The following is a 17,442-nucleotide window of genomic DNA, read 5'->3' as shown; positions in this document are numbered from 1 at the left end:
GAAAAAACTTATGTATTATACTTGTAACACATAAAACAATTATAATTAAATAATAAATTGTATAACTCTAAAATGTCTGGATCTTCTGCAGAATATAAGACCAAGAAGGCAAGAGATATTATATTGCCAGCAACACCTCAATGCTTTACAAGTGAACCATGTTCAATAAACACCTTTCCTATCTCTTCACTGAATGGAGACTGAATAAATGGATAGGAAGCTGACCAAAGAGGAACCAACCAATTACTATAGAAGAAACTCTCCATGAATTAACTAAAGAATTGGAAGCTAAAATCTCACTTGAATTACTTAAGGTTTTAACTTATTTTCATTAACATGTCTATGCAATTCACTTAAAGTGTCAAAATGCTTGATTACATATGTTGTCAGGTTAGAACATGACCCTGCAGAATCACTGGACAGAAAAATAAGAAGACCGGGTCTTCATGCCTTCTTGAATGAAATCTAGGGACCACAGTAGCAAATGACTTTGATGAAGCCTAGAGGAAAGCTCAAGCCTCCACAGAGGTGTCCTGGGCTCCTTCAAGCTCACAATCAACTTGTATATCTTTTTGGATTATATCTGGGTAAAGCATGCCATGAAAAGAAGGATGAACTAGAACAAAATAAATTTTACAAAAGTTCTAACCCTAGTATCTACAGAAAACAAAACTGAACCAACATTCTACATTTTCTGGCCTTACGCACAGAGAGCCAGACATTTTTTGAAAATGTAGGTGCCTGTGCTTATTGGTACCACTCTACATTTATATTTCAATCTTAGCAGAGTCATCAGTGCTCTTGTCAATCGTTCTACTTATTATCAGCCAGTTCCCTTTCCTATTTCTCATTTAGTTCTTCAAATCCTTCATTTCTTGTCTCAGGTCTCTGACCCCATCCTTATTTTAAGCAGATGCGCTCACCCTCCTATTTCACCTCAGTGAGGAAATAAAAGCATCCCAAAAGAATGATTTCAACATCCTGGACTAGCACCTGGAAACTCATCTGTATTATTAGACATCTTATCTTGCTCTTGCCTTTGTCCTCTCAGGCAGAGAGGTTACTGATTCTTGTCAAGTTTGATACCGCTATCTGGGCTGAATAACCGTTTTTTGTTTCTTTTTTAAATCTATTTCAATCCTGCAGTACTAGTTGTCCCACCTTTTCCTACTTTTCAGTCTTCTTCTGTAACAGCCCCTTTGGTTTCAGAAAATATTCAAGTCTCAACTATTTTTAGTATTCAGTTCATTTACTCTCTTATATCTGCCCTTTTTATAAGATTAAACAGAGAGGATAGGGCGGGTGAAGGAAAGGATTAGAAGAAAAAAAGATGTACAATTTCAAAATAAAATACATTATAAGTTTATGTGCTGATTTATCTTGATCACTTCTAATTTTCACATTAATGTTCACAATCTGTATTCTATTTCACCTCATTCTTCTAACATGGTTTTGCAAAGGTACCATTCTTACTGTCAAATCCAATACACGCTTCCAGCAATTTTTACCAACTGCAATATTTGACAAATTGCCTTCCCTTATTTCAATTTTTCTCCTTTGAATTGATGGTTTCCTCCTTTCTTCATTTTCTAATCTTTTTTTTTTGATAACCCTTATTTTATTGTTATTTTTATTTTTATTTTGAGAAGGAGTTTTGCTCTCATCACCCAGGCTGGAGTGAAATGGCGCAATCTTGGCTCACTGCTACCTCTGCCTCCTGGGTTCAGGCAATTCTCCTGCCTCAGCCTCCCAAGTAGCTGGGATTACAAGCATGTGCCAGCGTGCCTGGCTAATTGTTGTTGTTATTGTTGTTGTTGTTGTTATTATTATTATTATTGTATTTTTAGTAGAGACAGGATTTCACCATGTTGGCCAGGCTGGTCTCGATCTCCTGACCGCAAGTGATCCGTCTGCCCAAAGTGCTGGGATTATAGGCATGAGCCACCATACCTGGCCTGATTACCCTTTCTGAATATTCTGTCTGAATATTCTGATGTTTGATTCTTCACTCAGGCTTTTCACAATTATGTGCCCATTGATTCTGTCCTTGATTCTGACCAGGACTTAAATCATCAACTCCTACAGTTCCCATGCCTTCAGGCTTGGACTGGAGCTATACAAATGGCTTTCCTGAGCCTCCAGCTTGCAGATGGCAGATGTGGGACTTCTCAGCTTTCGCAGTAGCATGACTCAATCCTTCATAATAAATCCCTTTCACTGTATCTCTGTATATCCTATTGGTTCTGTTTCTCTGGGGAACCCTGAGTTATACAATCCTAAAAGCAAAAGAATTCAGGATTGCAATAATCTTAAGGATCATCTTTCAGGCCATTAAAACATTACCTATGTCTCTTCCACATCTCTGTTAATGACTGCTTAGTTTCTGGAGGCACGCACTTACTGCACATTCCTCTGTAAAATGACCATTTCCGTCAATGTTTCTTACATGTAGTCAGAAGAAAATTTGAATTTCTGAGCTAAAATTGTTACTGGTCATCAGGTACTTCAAATTCCATCTTCTATGAACTGAAAAAATGAAAACAGTTTGGGAATACCTAAATTTCCAAGATAATATAGTTCTTCAATATTGGAATTGGCATTAAAACCCAGGACTCTTTTTATTACCCTGTCTCTACACAAAGATAATGCGGTTAAAGAGATAGTGCATAAGACAAGAGCATTTTAATATAGAGTAAAACGAAAGGAAAGGTTTAGGAAAGAGAATTCCTGGGGCAATCAGGCTTGCATTGAGATGTAGGAGACAAGGATTAGAGGCTGCTGCCAGATTTTACAGTTTTTGTCAGAAAGCAGCTGAAAACCTTAGAGAGCTAAAGCTGGGGCTTTCACTTTGTTAAATCAAAATATATACACATATATACACACACACATCTGTATATATATAACATGAATATGTATATGTATACTATATATGGTATATATAACATATATATCTGTATATATACTATATATGTATATATAACATATGTATATATACTATATATGTATGTATAACACATGTATATGTGTATATACATATATAGTATATATAACACATGTATATGTGTATATACAATATATGTACATATGTATATATACTATATACGGTATATGTATACATATAGCATATGTATATATAGTATATATACTATATATGTATATATAACATACATATATAAGTATAGATGCTATATGAGTACATATGTATGTGTATATACTGTATTTGCGTAGAATATAACATACTGCGTATATAGTATATCATACTGTATGTGTATATAAGTGTATATTAGTATATATCATACTATACTATGTAGTATATTAACATGGTATGTACTGGTTATGATACTTAGCTAATATAAATATGGGGATTAATATAACACTTGTATATGCTGTGTTTATACTACTATATACATACTATATATAACATGTATATGCCATATATACGCATATATACTATGTATGTGGATATATACATGCACATATATAGTATATATACATATGTTATATATAATACATATACACTACATATTATATATAACATGTATATATGTTATATAATATAGTATATATACTATATTACATATCTAGTATATATAACATATATACTAGTATGTAACATATATGCTAGATATGTTATATATAACATGCATATATACTATATATAGTGTATATAGCATATGTATATATGTATATATAACATGTATATAACTATATAGTATACATGTGCATATATACTATATATGTGTATGTATACTATATATGTGTATATATGTGTATATATACTATATATGTGTGTATATACTATATATTGTATATATGCATATATATACTATATATAGTGTATATATGTGTGTGTATATATATATTTTTTTAAGACCAAGTTTTGCTCTTAGTTGTGCAGATTGGAGTGCAATGACATGATCTCTGCTCACTGCAACCTCCGCCTCCTGAGTTCCAACAATTCTCCCACCTCAGACTCCTTAGTAGCTGGGATTACATTCATGTGCCACCATGCATGGCACATTTTGTATTTTTAGTGGAGACAGGGTTTCTCCATGTTGGTCAGGCTGGTCTTGAACTCCCGACCTCAGGTGATCTGCTGGCCTCGGCCTCCCAAAGTGCTAGGATTATAGGCATGAGCCACCGCACCTGGCCTATACTTTTAAAATTTACATTCTCTGTCTTGATAATAGAATATATGTCTGCAAGTCTCCATCCCCTTGGATTTTGGGGATATTATATATAGATCCAAGTGACTGCACAGATGACAGCTTTTAACTGTTGCAAGAAACCCCTCTGTGGCCTTAGAAACTCCTTTCATTTGTTGCTTCCCAAGCCTAGTTGCTTGATCATTCTTCAGGTGAACAAAATGACCTGCCTCAATGGCTGGACACACAGCATGCCGGCGTAAGGAAGGTAATCTTGACAAGTTTGTTAAGAAGCAGCAGCCTGAGACTGCATTTCTAAGTCAGTGACACCTGTTTTCTCTTCCAGATTCTGGTCATGTCAGAGCACCTGGCAAACAACACTATCACTGCAATGGCTTGTCAGCTCACTGACATTATCTGTGCTTTATCCTCTACAGAAGCAGCTGAGAACATAGTCTGTGTTAGTCAAAACAGTAAGTCTCACTGAGATACAATGGAAAAAAGCATCCTATGTAAGAGGATGGTTGCTGAAATCAAACGGCCTGGGTTCTAGTCCCATTTCTGCCACTTACTAGTTGAGTGACCTTAATTGAATTACATATAATCTCTAACACTCAATGTCTTCATCTTAAAGTGAGTTAAAAAGAGACATGATTGATATAATAAACAGAAGGCTATTTGCTTATTGTGTACTAAATGTAATGATATAGGGACTTTTTGCTGGTTTCTTCATTTAACGCATGGCTTGTCTCTCTGCATGCATCATGCATCCTGATATGAGTGATAAGTTTGATTCTTGTTTTTATGACCACCATGAGAGGGTGAGGTTGGGACTCCTATGATTAGATATTCTAATATAGTTGACTTTATTGCCATATCTGTCCTCAGAGTAGTGGACTCTTCCTTTGGGCATATTTTAATGAATCAGACCTAAAAGCATTTTCCTAAGATCACAAGTCTTCGTTTGCAAAAGCAATCACAGTTATGTTAATCAATGCAGGCTAGAGTCACTTTTCTCTTCAATCTGTTGAGAGACATAGATAATGTTTCAGTTTCCTCATTGTTTTCCCACACCTTTCTTCTGCATAGTCCTGTAAATTCCTTCTTTTCCTTCATTATCCTGTTTTATCACTTTAGCTTTTCTCCTTGGACTTGTCTTTTTTTACATCTTCACTAGTCAGTATCCTGCTAATCCTTACAGGTTTTCTAAAGTAACTCCCAGTCTCCACTTCAAGAAGTGTTTGTTATCTCTGAGACTAGGTATAATTTTTTTAAAATAAATCCATAAGCATTTGCTTCTTATCACTTGTCTATTATTACAAGTAATAATTTTTCTTATTCTTTACCAAAGGTAACTTTCATGGACATTAGAGCAGTGTTCCTTTTATCTCTATGTCTCTTACAAGTGGAAAAATCATCAAACTGACTTGAAAACCTGACCTCTATTTCCTAATATTAACTATTAATGAAGTAATTGTTTATAAAATCCTTCTCTTCTTCCAATTAACGCAACTCTTTCTTTAGTAATTTCAATTCTTAGTTCATCCCCCTCTCATAATATGTGAGTATCAAAGCGACCTGAATTTGCACTTATTTTTTAAAAATTATTATTATTATTATTATTATCATTGAGACAGAGTCTAGCTCTGTTGCCCAGGCTGGAGTGCAGTGGCACGATCTTGGCTCAGTACAACCTCTGCCTCCCAGGTTCAAGCGATTCTCCTGCCTTAGCCGCCCCAGAAGCTGGGATTACAGGAATGCACTTGCCTGCCGAGCTATGAATTTGCTCTTGAGATCAGCAATTAATTTTTCTCAGTGACACCTAATTCAGCAAAAGTACCAGTTCCTTTGACCAACTGTAATTTGTTTAAGTGCAAACCATGCATTGAGATGGAGGAGGCAGGGATTAGAGGCTGCCTGGTAGAGATGTAAGTCAAGAAATCATGGAATCATTGTCATTAGAGACACTGCCAGAAATAAGTTTATTCACATGTGAGAGAATTCCAGGCCATTTGTGTAGGTCTTACTGGGAGGAAGTTAATAATATTAAGAGAAAAATAATTATCTGAATTATCTGTTAATTTTATATCTTTTGGACTTATGCCTGGCCTTTATAAACAGATCCAGAATAAACCTCTCCCATTTCCTTCTGTACAATAACTCTTCTAATATGGAAAATATAGATCATGTCTTCTATTAATTGTTTTACCACTAAACTGTATTCAAAAGATTGTTTTGTCTTATTTTCAGAAGACAGACTTTAACCTGCAGAATCTTAAACAAAATGACGCAGAGAGAAGAAAATGAGTATATGGTTCTATCTTTCTTTGTTCTTATAGAAACCAAAAATAAGTATCCACAGAACAAATAAATACCAACAACAATGATGAAATTTTGGTTGCAAGATCACTACATTTCTAACAAGAAGGATGCATAACTGCTTGACCACACCAGATATTAAACGTTTTTTAAACTATGGCTGATACTCCCTCTGATTGGGTAAGAGTAGAATTTCAAGTCTTAGTTTGTCCCCCTCTCATAATATGTGACTATCAAAGTGACCTGAATTCACTCTCAACTTTTTAAAATTATTTTTTAGTTGAACCACTGCACTGAAATTTATTTGTCATATTAGAACTTTCTGCTTTCTAGGAAATAGCTTCCTTCATTGACTTATTCCAAATGCATTTTCCCTAGCTTGCAGCCTCTTAGGAACATTGGATTAACAATGTTTTTGTTGATCTTAAATCAACCAATGCAGTGTATATGTACCTAGTAGACCCTCCATAAATATTTACTAAACTCTAATCATTCAGGTGAACATTAGCAAGATGAGTTTCATAATACTGCCATGTGTCACTTAATGATGGGGGATACATTCATGAGAGATGTGCCATAGGGCAATTTCATCATTGTGCAAACATCAGACACAAACTTAGATGGTACAGCCTACTATATACCTAAGCTACATGATATAACCTATTCTTCTAGGCTGCAAACCTGTACATCATATTGCTATGCTGAATACTGTGTGCAATTGTAGCACAATCGTAAGTATTTGTGTATTTAAACAAAAGAAGGTATAGTAAAAAATCAATATAAAAGATTAAAAATGGTACACTGGCCTGGTGTGGTGGCTCACGCCTGTAATCCCAGCATTTTGGGAGGCTGAGGTGGTGGGATCATGAGATCAGGAGATCAAGACCATCCTGGCTAACGCAGTGAAACCTGTCTATACTAAAAATACAAAAAATTAGCTGGGCGTAGTGGTGGGCACCTGTAGTTCCAGCTACTCGGGAGGCTGAGGCAGGAGAATGGCGTGAACCCAGGAAGTGGAGCTTGCAGTGAGCCAAGATCGCATCACTGCACTCCAGCCTGGGTGACAGTGCGAGACTCCACATCAAAAAAAAAAAAAAAAAAGTACACCTGTATGGGGCACTTACCATGAATGAGTAATGAGTCAATGTGAAGTCCTAGGACATCTCTGTACATCATTGTGAACTTTCTAAACACTGTACACTTAGGCTACACTAATTCAATACAAAGCATATTTTTCTTTCTTTAATATTGAATTAATCTTAGCTGACTGTAGCTTTGTTGCTTTATAAACTTTTTATTTTTTATAACTTTTTGACTGGTAATAAAACTTAGGTTAAAACACAAACGCATTGTATAGTTGTACAAAACATTTTATTTTCTTCTATTTTAAGTTTTTTCTATTTTAAAATTATTTTATTTTGATTTTAAACTTTTATTTTAAAAGTAAGACACAAACACACACATCAGCCTAGACCTACACAGGGTCAGAATCATCAAGACATTACTAAGTGATAGGAATTTTTCAGCTTCACTATAATCTTATGGGACCACCATCGTAGATGCAGTCCATCATTGACCAAAATGTTGTTATGCAGCATGTGATGGTGTATCTGCTTTTCTGGGTCTAAGGTGAGTGACACTGAATTGTTGAAGGATGAGGAAGATGTTCTGGATCAAATAAATAATGCTGCAGAGAAGATTAAACCAACAGAACTCAGAAACAATTGTTACACATAAGTTTCATTCCAAAGGAGATAAGCTAAGTTAGTGTTCTGCAAAGCAACATCGTGGTCACACTGATTCGGACACTAGTTTTCTGACCTGTAAGATCAATGGAGAGGTCTAGAGGATAACTGAAGTTACTTCTATTCTCAGCTTTTAATGATTTCTTAAATTTGTTTTTCTTTGCCTCCCTCCATGCCTGCCTATCCTTTCCTCTTGAATCAATCTTTCTATGTCCCATTTCTAAGAGTATAACCAACATTCACCCAGATGCTAACCGCTTCCCACCTTCCATATGCTATACCCTAGCTACTTAAAAGTACTTGCACTTTTTAGAATGTATCATTACCTCTACCTAGATGCATTTTCCAGGAACGTACCCCATCTCTTGGAGGTTTAACCTCCACTGTCTTTGAAGTGAGCCATTATCTTTATCCCTTAATTATACATCTTTCCAGGTATCTTATAGATTAGATGTCCTCTTTCCTCTATAAATAGCAGTTCTTGAGGAAGAAACTATTAACTTCACCTTTTATCCTCAGAATTGAACTATAGCAGAGTTTTAATAAATAGTTTTTGAATAAATTGGATTCACAAATAAAGTCACAGCATCACATCACTAATGTTATCCTCTCATCGGCTAACCTTATTTCACTAAGCATGTGCCATCTCTGAGAAAGCTATGAAGAATTAGCATAAATAATTAAAACAAAAGTTTACTTTAAAAACTAATTTGTGATGCAGCCTTATTTAGTTTGTAGTGTTTACTTTCCAGCTGATTTGACACATTTGAGAGTCCATTTATCTAAGCTATCTTGAAAAGTCACTGTGGCTTATTGAAGCCTTCATATTTAGGCACTCAGTGTATCCTTCATCACTAAGCTTCTCTGAGCCTATATTTTCTTCTCAGTGGGGCTTGGAATATCCATTAATTTTGCCATTAGTTTCTGTAGCTGATGCTTGGAAGGCGTAATAAATACATTTGCAAATTGGTAGGGTGAATACTTTGCAATTATAGAAGCAATTAATATTTGGTTGTGTAAGAAAAAAATCTTTTAAGAATCATGCATCGAATAACAAGAAATGTATGCCAATGCCTAAGCTTTAACTATATGTAGAGAGAATAATGTCAGAACAATAATGCAAATGACTCAATTCATGGACAATTTAAGAACAATACACTTTAACTTGGAACATGTCATTTTCTTCTCTGAGACTTGTTGACATACAGCCTGTCCTCATGAAAGAGGAAATATTTACTGTCTCTACAGGTATTTTACAACATTAAAATTCTATTTGTGGCTTTTATAAACCTCCCTGGAAAATTATAAGTGAGATTAAAAGAAACTCTGACAGCCTAGGGAAGAATTGATAGATGACCTGCTGTATTTAAGACAGCCAACTTTCTGCCAAGGTCAGCCCTCACATACTGAGAGGACAAAAGCAAAACACAAGCCCCAGGGAGACCAGAGAGGCTGAAAGAACAAAGTGTGTCAACATCAGTGACCTCTAGCCTTAGACTAAGGGGAAAGACTATTCTAATATGTATGTTTATATACATAGATGCAAAAATGTTTACTTTCATATTTTTATATAGACACATATAATACATAATATATTTTGGCTGAAACCCCACCCAAATCGCAACTTGAATTGTATCTCCCAGAATTCTGACGTGTTTTGGAAGTAACCCAGTTTTAGGTAATTGAATCATGAGAGCTGGTCTTTCCCATGCTATTCTTGTGATAGTGAATAAGTCTCATGAGATCTGATGGGCTTATCAGGGGTTTCCATTTTTGCTTCTTCCTCATTTTCTCTTGCCACCACCATGTAAGAAGTGTCTTTCACCTCCTGCCATGATTCTGAAGCCTCCTCAGCTATGTGGAACTGTAAGCCCAATTAAACCTCCTTTTGTTCCCAGTTTCAGGTGTGTCTTTATCAGCAGCATGAAAACAAATACAGTAAATTGGTACCAGTAGAGTGGTATGTTGCTGAAAAGATCTCCAAAAATATGGAAGCGACTTTGGCACTGGGTAACAGGCAGAGGTTGGAATAGTTTGAAGGGCTCAGAAGAAGACAGGAAAATGTGGGAAAGTTTGGAACTCACTAGAGATTTGTTGAATGGCTTTGTCCAAAATGCTGATAGTGACAGACCAATAGAATCCAGGCTCAGGTAGTTTCAGATGGAGATGAGGAACTTGTTGGGAACTGGAGTAAAGGTGACTCTTCCTATGTTTCAGCAAAAAGACTGGAGGCATTTTACCCCTGCCTTAGAGATTTATGGAACTTTGAACTTGAGAAAGATAATTTAGGGTATCTGGCAGAAGAAATTTCTAAGCAGCAAATCATTCAAAAGGGGTCTTGGGTGCTGTTAAAGGCATTCAGTTTTATAAGGAAAGCAGAGCATAAAAGTTTGGAAAATCCACAGCCTGACTATGTGACAGAAAGAAAACCCCAGTTTCTGGGGAGAAATTCAAGTCAGCTATGGAAATTTGCATAAGTAGGAAGGAGCCTAATGACAATCCCCAAGACCATGGGGAAAATGTCTCCAGGCCATATCAGAGACCTTCAGAGCAGCCCCTCCTATCACAGGCCTGGAAGCCCAGGAGGAAAAAGTGGTTTCCTGGGCAGGCCCAAAGTCACTGTGTTGTGTGCATATGAGGGACTTGGTATCCTGTGTCCCAGCTGCCCCAGTCATGGCTGCAAGGGCCAGCTTAGAGCTTGGCCTGTGGCTTCAGATGGTGGAGGCACCAGACTTTTGCAGGTTCCATGTGGTGTTGCGCCTGTAGGTACACAGAAGTCAATAATTTAGGTTTGGGAGCCTCCGTCTAGATTTCAGAAGATGTATGGAAATGTCTGGATGCCCAGGCAAAAGTTTGTCACAGGGGTGGGTCCCTTATGGAGAACCTCTGCTAGGGCAGTGTGGAAGAGAAGTGTGGGGTTGGAGACCCCACACAGAGTCCCTATTGGGGCACCGCCTAGTGGAGCTGTAAGAAGAGAGCCATGGGCCGGGCGTGGTGGCTCAAGCCTGTAATCTCAGCACTTTGGGAGGCCGAGACGGGCGGATCACGAGGTCAGGAGATCGAGACCATCCTGGCTAACACGGTGAATCCTCGTCTCTACTAAAAAATACAAAAAACTAGCCGGGCGAGGTGGTGGGCGCCTGTAGTCCCAGCTACTCGGGAGGCTGAGGCAGGAGAATGGTGTGAACCCCGGGAGGCGGAGCTTGCAGTGAGCTGAGATCCGGCCACTGCACTCCAGCCTGGGCGACAGAGCCAGACTCCGTCTCAAAAAAAAAAAAAAAAAAAGAAGAGAGCCGTGGTCCTCCAGATCCCAGAATGGTAGATCCACTGACATCTTGCACCGAGTGCCTGGCAAAGTCAGAGACACTCAACACCAGCCCATGAAAGAAGCTGGGAGGGAGGCTGTAACCTGAAAAGCCACAGGGACAGAGCTGCCCAAGACCATGGGAACCCACCTCTTGCATTAGCATGACGTGGATGTGAGACCTGGAGTCAAAGGAGATCATTTTGGAGCTTTAAAATTTGACTCCCTTGCTGGACTTTGGACTTGCATGGTCCCCATAACCACTTTGTTTTCGCCAATTCCTCCCACTTGGAATGGCTGTATTTACCAATACCTGTACCCCCATTGTATCTAAGATGTAACTAGCTTGCTTTTGATTTTACAGGCTCATAGGTGGAAGGCACTTGCCTTGTCTCAGATGAGACTTTGGATAGTGGACTTTTGAGTTAATGCTGAAATGAGTTAAGACGTTGGAGAACTGTTAGGAAGGCATGATTGGTTTTGAAATGCGAGGACATGCGATTTGGAGGGGCCAAGGGTGGAATGATGTGGTTTGACTCTGACCCCACCCGAATCTCAACTTGAATTATATTTGCCGGAATTCCCACATGTTTTGTGAGGGACCCAAGGAGGAGTAATTGAATCATGAAGGCCAGTCTTTCCTGTGCTATTCTCATGATAGCAAATAAGTCTCATAAGATCTGATGGATTTAACAGGGGTTTCCACTTTTGCTTCTTCCTCATTTTCTCTTGCCACCACCATGTAAGAAGTGCCTTTCACCTCCCACCATGATTTTGAAGCCTCCCCAGCCATGTGGAGCTGTAAGTCCAATTAAACTTTTCTTTTCCCCCAGTTTCAGGTATGTCTTTATCAGTAGTGTGAAAACAAACTAACGCAATATATATGTATATACATGTATATATGTAGTAATATATGCATAATATAGTATATAGCATATATATAGCCTCGTGAGAATAAAAATAAGATGCAGGGATTTTGTAATATCTTTGATTTATCGTTATAGATTTCTGCTCCTCACCCTCACTGATCTAGTTATCTTTCTGAATAATTTTGTCAGAATGATACTGGGATCAACGCAAGATAGATTTTGATGAGGAGTTACGATTAACAAAATCATCTAAGTCAGGATGGCAGGCCCAAGTGCTGGTCTCAAGGTAGCCAAGCAATAAATTGCCCTCTGGGTGCCTGAGCCAACCAACCCCCAGTCAGCAGATGTTCAAGGTTTCCATGGATACCTCATCCTGGGCACAGGTGAAGCAATAACTCTTCAGAAGCTCTTTGCATAACTATGATGGCAGAGAGTTCAGTGGAGGTTAGCCTAATTAGTTACCAGGGTGAAATTAGTTTCTATGACAGTTTCCAGAGCCCACTTTAATCACAGGACAAATAGAAATGAAGAAATGAAATTGTGAAAGAAAACAGAGATTTAAACTTATATCTGTTTTATTGTTCCTCTAATATTATTGAATAATTTCCTATTGCTTAAAACAGAAATTCCCAAATTTATATTTTAGGAAAGATATCCCATTTCCTAGCTGGATACTAGATGTTTTGTGAATTGCAGGATATACGACCATGTCCAGATTTCTGTTTTTCATGGATAAGGTATATTTTACAATTTGGAGTAGGTTGGGCTGGGTTCTACATACATTTCAATGATAGATTTTTATCATTGCCTGCCCTGAAGGCCTTCTCCCACATGTTTGAAATGATATCCCAACTTCCCTTTGGATCAATACCCTTCTATTTTTCAGCTCAATAGTTTTTATGGAGTTGACCCTATTTCTGGCTTCAGGGGTAGGCAAGTAATCCAGGCCAGGCTATTCAGAGAACTATATCTCTCTATCCAAATACTGGTTCTGTGATTAGCATCTGACCTAAACAGGCTGATGTGATCCCTCTGTGGGAATTTTGCTATCATTCTTGGGAAATCATCATGTCCTTTGATAGTAGAAGCTAAGATTGTGAAGTGTTTCTACCTAAGAAAAACATCAATAGAAAGGTAAGAAGAAGAAAGAGAAAGATATATTCTGTTAACATCATTAGGGGCTCTGAGTCTACTTATACCTGAAGCCAACTGAATTGGATTTCCCAGTTATAGGAGCTAATACATTCATTTTTGTGACTTTATTTTTTTAAACTACTACATTGGTGTGCTGTAACAACTGAATGGGTCCTAATATAGTTATCAAGTTTTATTTTTTCAGCAAATAATATACAATTATGTATTCCATTGCCTGGGACTCCTTTCTAGTCATCTGGGGTTGCCAACTACTATGTAGACGTTACTGTGAAAAGATCCCACATTTGAAAACAAGATAAATTTTATACGGCCAGGTTCAATGGGAGCCTGATACCCTTTACTAGATCTTCATATTTTGTACCAAATTTCAAGAATTGGTTATGTATTGTTTGAAACATAGATGTTTTAAAATAGGCTAAAAGCAAAAACAATTTTTTTTTTTTTGGCACACCAGAAATTGGTGAGCAGCATACTATTACTTCCTGTCTCCATCTCATAGGACTCAGAGGGCCACTCTATCTATGATTCCCTGTAAAATGTGATTATATTTATAAGAAAGATGTCTTACTTCCTAACTGGATATTGAATGTTTTCTGAATTGCAAGATATACCACCATGCCTAGAGCCACTGGACAATGGGAGAATGAGTGAACCTTAGGAAAAGGGCAGAGTGTCACAGTGAGTTGGAAGAACTCCAATATGGGGTTCTACAGATCCAAGACAGTCATGGCTGAGATTCCTAGGTTTTTTGGTAGCCTAGGCTGCATTTGGAAAGAAAGTGCAGTTGATGACTGTCCACCCAGAGACTGCTTCATAGGGCCAAGAATTGATGCCTGGGGTATGCACAGAGATCACTAAATCAGGAAAGGAAGAATGCGGAATGGTCCTGTGGTTTCTCCAATGTCACAGATCATTTGGGCCACCTGGGCACTGAATGACAAGCTAATATAACACAGTTTGGACCGCTGTCACTGCCAAAGACCAGTTGGTAGGATAGTCACACCATCCAGAGCCAGCAGAAAAGTCACAATGACCTAAATGCATAGCTTCCTATCTGAGTAGAACATAACAATCCTCATGTCTCCCTCCATGGACTACACACATAGATACCTGCAGTTTCTGCAGTGAGAGAAAGTTGATAGAACAGGAAGGAAGAGAGTGAGAGGAAAGTGAATTAGTGTTCCATTTCCTTGGCATAAGTCTCATTCTAGTTCTCTGAAAGTTCAGCCCAAGCTCTTGAATATGGGACTCTGAAGCAGACAGTGACAAACAGTAGCATCTAGACTTTGTTAAATATTTACCAGATATGGAATAGCTGTAAACTGGAAAAGACTGAAAACAAAAAGGCACAATTAATATTTTCTTGGTAAAGGATAGAGATACTGTTGTGTGGCAATATTACATTTTCTACCTTTGCATGCCAGTTCACAATGGGTTGGAACTTAAAACAGCAAAATATATTTCAGTTATGTCTGAGAGTTGAGACTGCTCAATACAATCTATCCAATGATACTCAATAAAAGAACAAAGAAAGAAAGGAAAGAAGAGAAGGATGGAGAGACGAAAGAAAAAAAAAAGAAGGACTCAATCTATTACTACCATCATTTCATTTTAAAAAGGTCATTTTCAAATCTAAACATAAAGTGAGGAGGAAAGAACTAATATGACCCAAAGTTTCGCTCTTTTTTTTTCTATTTTATGAAAAAATTATGCAAATTTTCTGAACTGGCATTTGGACGCAGAATACAAACTTTCTCACACAGCTTCTATGATTCCCACTCATTTACCTTTTCAGGACCATCTCCCACTTTGCCTCTTTACTCTTGGCTCAAACTACATCAAACTATACAATTGTTTTATTTAAATATACTTTGCTAGTTTTCCCTTCATTGTTTCTGTATCGGCACTTCCTTTAGCTAGACATGTTTTTCCTTTCTTGTCAGCCTTATCAATAATTATAGTATCAAGACAGATATGAAACATTAGTTTCATTGTGATGTCATTTTCTCTTATGTTTCTTGTACCTTCTTCTATGGTGATATTTATCACATTTCTCTTTAATATTTGTTTTTATGTTGATATATTTTACTTAAAATTAAGCTCTTTGAGGGAGGGGAAGAAGTATACAGTAATAGTTAAAAGCATAAATTATTGTACTTACATATCTCTAATTAAACCTCATAATCATGAATTCAAATCCTATGGGGCATCAGGCAAACTATTTTACCTCTCTGAGCATCAGTTTAGCTGTTTTTGTAATTTTTTTTCTCAGAATTTGGTATTACCATACAGTATATATGTAATACATGTTCGATTATTACAATCATGAATGAATTGATTTGAACAAATACATGGAGGATGTTAAGACAGCCTTCTCCTTTCATACGGGGAAGAAGTCACTAAACAATTTAGATTTTTTTCTAGTTTATTTTCCAGATAATTTCTGTTATATCTGTTGGGATGCAGCCTAATTAACTTGTTTGGTTGCTTATTGACTGGTAATGTTATTCAGGGTATATTTATTTCCTCAAATATGAGCAATAGAGTAGTTCAAAGAGTTACAGTGACCTTTCAAGTGAGGCAGGAATTAGAAATTTTGACATGCTGCCCTTTGCAACATTTTTGATGGCTGTCAGTCCATGCATGACTTGCTGATATGACATTTATCCTATGTCCAAAAGGTAAAGAATCGCTATAATAGGGTCAGGGTAATTGAATAGTGATGGCAGAAGCAACTCAGATCTGCTTCTTGAGTTGGCAAGAAGGGGGTTAGTTAAAGAATTAGAGACAAATATAAGTGAGAAGTTATCCAATGACAGAAGTTGGGATCTCCAGAAGTTAAGTGACTCACCCTAGGTTACAAAGCAAATTAACAATAAAACTGGCATGAACCCCCAAGTCTTCTGACACCAAATCAATGCTAGAATGACATGGTGAGTGCTTCCTCTTCCTTCAGAATTTCTCTTTGAAAGCCATTGTCTTTGGATGCATAAAATACCTGACACTGGCACACACTTGCCCACTGTTCTCAACGGCAATATTTTGACCTTAATAGTTTCTATCTCAAAGTAAGCATCTTTCTCCTGAATTCACTTTCTTTCATTCTAAACATAAACCTCTAGCTTAATTTTATTAAGAATTCCCTCAGCAGTGCCTTCAACCCTCCAACCTTTTGTTCTCAAACACATAAATCCAATAAACTTCTAGGTCTTCCTGAAGTATAGGAATCATGACTTTTACATTGTGACATAATAAAAAATGTATATTTGGTCTCTCCTACCAGTTCCTGACAAAGAGCTACTAAAACCTTTGTAATTTCTTGAGCAATTAGGAGGCTAGGTACACCTGTTTTTCTAATATTTGCTCTTTGACCATGGTTCCTGATGTGGAGCTCCTCATAAAATGTTCTCGATGATAAAATTGTCTTTTGCTCTAATGAGGTGACTTTTGACTTTCTTGGGCTCCTGGATGAGAGCTGATCACCAGAATGGCCAAACCATGATTAAAAACTTCAACTTTTCAGCCTCAACCCCAAAACTCTGGGAAAGGAGATCCTGGGGTAGTTGGAAATGATTTTTGCCCTTACCTTTGGGAAGCTCTTTATACATGCTGCTGCTGCACAGCAGGTCTAGCGAGACCTTGGAGAGCCATGGGTCTGGGAGAAGGGTCAAGAATAGAGAGCAAACATGTGTTTATTTAAAATTCTCCTCTCATTTGAGACAACTTACCCTCCAATGAGAGCCATAAACTTAAGCCATATTAAAAAGGCTTCTTTCTTTATTCATCCAAGGAAAAATAAAATTGTTTTTAACCCCCTTCTGTGCAAGGCAAAGACTAAATATTGGTGTTTTCTTAATAAATATTTATGTGTATGTAAATAAAGTGAAAGTCTTTAAAACTCCTGA

The 17,442-nt window shown here is 37.3% G+C and overlaps 1 protein-coding gene across 1 annotated transcript in view; it reads right to left on the bottom strand.

The window, feature by feature from the left end:
• The window catches only part of RIT2 (Ras like without CAAX 2), a 389,974-nt gene that overhangs the window by 16,460 nt on the left and 356,072 nt on the right, over positions 1 to 17,442 (bottom strand). The window lies entirely within an intron of this gene.

Source organism: Rhinopithecus bieti, unplaced genomic scaffold (assembly GCF_001698545.2).
Source record: "Rhinopithecus bieti isolate Rb0 unplaced genomic scaffold, ASM169854v2 scaffold_444, whole genome shotgun sequence".
Classification (NCBI taxonomy): Eukaryota; Metazoa; Chordata; class Mammalia; order Primates; family Cercopithecidae; genus Rhinopithecus; species Rhinopithecus bieti.
The sequence above is the reverse complement of the archived record's forward strand: the minus strand, read 5'-3'. Positions and strand labels throughout refer to the sequence as shown.